Source organism: Lathyrus oleraceus, unplaced genomic scaffold (genome assembly GCF_024323335.1).
Source record: "Lathyrus oleraceus cultivar Zhongwan6 unplaced genomic scaffold, CAAS_Psat_ZW6_1.0 chrUn0045, whole genome shotgun sequence".
NCBI lineage: Eukaryota > Viridiplantae > Streptophyta > Magnoliopsida > Fabales > Fabaceae > Lathyrus > Lathyrus oleraceus.
Window position 1 is genome coordinate 132,668 of NW_026112436.1, and position 3,281 is coordinate 135,948.

Here is a 3,281-nt window from a genome sequence, read left to right on the forward strand (position 1 = left end):
TTGTGGCATTCAGGCCAGTTTCCGGCGATCAGGCCGAGGTGGGCACTCAGGCCAATTTCCGATTTTCAGATCGAAGAAGCTTCCGAAGTTCAGATCGATGCAGCTTGCGGCACTCAGGCCAGCTTTCCGGTATCCAGACCGAAGTGGTGTTCAGACCAAAGTGGTATTCAGGCCAATTTTTGGGCAGTCAGGCCAATCTCTCGGTGTTCAGACCGGTGTCAATAATACTCTCATACTATGATGTTCAGTATTCAGACTGATGAGCGGCGTTCAGGCCGTGGGTTATTCCTGTGTTACCATTTATTTTGGTATCCAGGTCAACGATTCTTTTCGGTATTCAGGCCGACTTTCTCCGGGCCAGACGGATTCTTCTTTTCAAGATTGCTTCTTCGCCGATTCTGACAGGCGTTGTTAATTATTTCCCATCAGAGTGCAAATTGTTCGTCTGTTCTTGGTACTCAATCACTCTTCATCCTGATCATCTGAAAGCCGAGGCTATTCATATCGACAGGTTCACAGTGGATTGAATAGGGGCAGCTGTAACACCTCAAAATTTGCCCTCCTCTCTTGGGACTAGCTTAGCATGTTGCATTTCATCTTTTAGGACATTAGTCATTGCATCTTTTCATATCATGTGGAAACAATGAGCAAGTCATCCTCTTAGGTCTTTCTCAGAAGATGAAGAGGTTAAAAGATTCAAGCCTGAGGGTCTCATGAATTTATCACTAATCATCTGAGGGTTTGTGCTTCAATTAGGGTTTCTTGGTTCCTCAAGGAGATTGGGTATCATCTTGGTTGAAATGGTACATCACCATCATCATGGTCTTATCATCACCAAGAGGTTCATTATGTCTGATCAGTGCCTTGGGATTAGGGTTTTGACCTCTGGTCAACCCTAATCAGTTGAATTATGCCAATCAGGGTTTTTCAAGGAGATGAGGTTTTTATTGAGATGGGGATCATCACATGGTTTTATTGAGCTTGTAAAAGCTAGGGTTTCATTTTGGAGCCATTTCACCAAGAGATTGAGGCTCAAATTCATCTGTGCATGACCAAGTCATCTATCAACTGCAAAAGTCAACCACAAGTCAACTGTTGGATTTGGAGGTGGGAGATGATTAGAAATACTTCATTCATGTTCAAACAAGTCTCATTTGACATTTCAAACATCAACATTGAAGAAAATAAAGTCAGGACAAAACTTTCCAAAAATAGAAAGTGACCTGTAATTTGAAATTGCCAAAAATGGAAAGGTTTTCAACTCAAGATTACATCATCAAGAAAGCATCAAATGAAATTTTGTTGAACATGAAAGTTGTAGATCTTTCTCTCCCATTTCCAAAAAGTCCAAGATCATCAATTTCTCATGTGTGGTTAAGGAGATATGATCAAAACTTGGCCAAGTGAACATTGAACTTCAAAGGAGCATAACTTTCAAACCATAAGTCCAATTCAAGTGGTTCTTTTTGCTAAATTCTCCTTATGACCTCTACTTGCCAAAACATGCATTACATTCACATAAATATTTGGAAATTCAATTGATTTTTGGAGGGAAAAATGAAATTCAAAATGTGTGCATTATTTGAACATGGTACCATTTCCATTGGCTTTAAAATGATATTTTGAGTTCATTCCAATCCCAAATTCGTACTGTTCACATGCCATGTCCATGCATAAGGGTGAAATCCCAATTTGACAAAACACCTCCAAACTTCCCTAATTTTCATTAGCACATTGGTTAATCTTAATTAAGCATGATTAAGAGGGAGTATATAACATGAAACCCTAACAGAATTTGACAACACACCTCATAATTTTCAGATCTAGAATTTTTCATCAAACTTTTCTCTCATTTTTTCTTCAAATTTCTTTAAATCAAACCACATTTCCTTGCTTAATTCATCATTTGGAAGCATCATGGAGCAAGATTGAAGATAGAATCAAGTGAATTCGTGCATCACTGAAGCATTCAAAGCTTGAGTTCATTAATGGTGAAATCCAAATTCTGTAGAATCGTGCTCAATTGAACATCAAGCCTTCATCCATTCACTTGTACAAGCTTGCTGGAGGAAGATTGAACCATTACAAGGCCTGGAAAACGCGAAATTGCAAAGCTGCACTTCAAGAGGTCACTTTTTCGACCTCTTTAATTCATGAAATTGTTGATATATTCTTGTAGATCTCTTTGTTGTGATCATTCTGAGCTTCGATTCACTTAATTCCATGCCATATTCACTTAGTTTCGATGAATTAAAGTTTCATGTTGAAATTTTGTTTGCTTCGATCCACATGATTTATGATGTTATAGGCTTAGTTATTGCTTGATTCATGCTCCTTGATGTGTGATCTACATGTACATGTGCTTAATTCTAAGTTCTGGAAAAATTGTTCTTCATGTTCATGAAGTTTCACTGTTCATCGCGTGCGTTTGTGAAGGAGATGAAGTTCAGGTTTTAGGCAACGGTTTTGGTTTGCTCATGGCCACGCTAAACCGTTCTCTTAGGCGCGCGCTAGGGTTGTAACCTGATTGGTTGCATGAGATTGCCATGCAAGCGCGCCTATTCCTGTTTGAAAATGCCCTGGGTTCGAATCCTCGCTACAGCACTTTGTCCACATGCTTCACATATTTCTTTTCTTTGCCTTGTGTTTGTGTGTTCATGCATTTTTCATTTTTTCTTCACCTTTAAAAAATCAAAACATATAAAATAATGATCCAAAAAATACCAGGATTTTTGCATTAGGTCACATTTTGTGCCTAGTATTTTATGGACATTTTTCCCTAAATTGTGCATGGCTGGAAAATAATTGGTGCTAGGGTTTGTGTATGCATGTCCATTTTGAACCTTGCTTTACTATTTCATTTGTGAAATGATGGTTGTTTATCCAATGCTCATGAAATTTTACATGCTTAAACTAGACTCTTGGTTGGACATTTTGGTGTTGAGTTTGCATTTTTATCATGTGCCATTGCTGAGATATGATCATGTGAAGTTAGGTGTGACAATGTGTGTCACACCTTGGGATGTCCAATTGGATTAATGAATTTGCCTTATCAAATGATCTTCAAATGTTCTGATTTTCTGTATGGTGTTTGATATGAATGTTGTGAATGCTCATGATTTTTTCTGGATGGTCATTTTTGAGCTTTTGAAGTGTCTTGAACTTCAATCTTTTGTGAAATGCTTGTGCTTTATCCTATGAATGTGAAATTTTGCACACTAATTCTAGACATGTTGAATGTGGTTTTGGCTTTGGTTTGAGGTTTTTACCTTTTACCATTT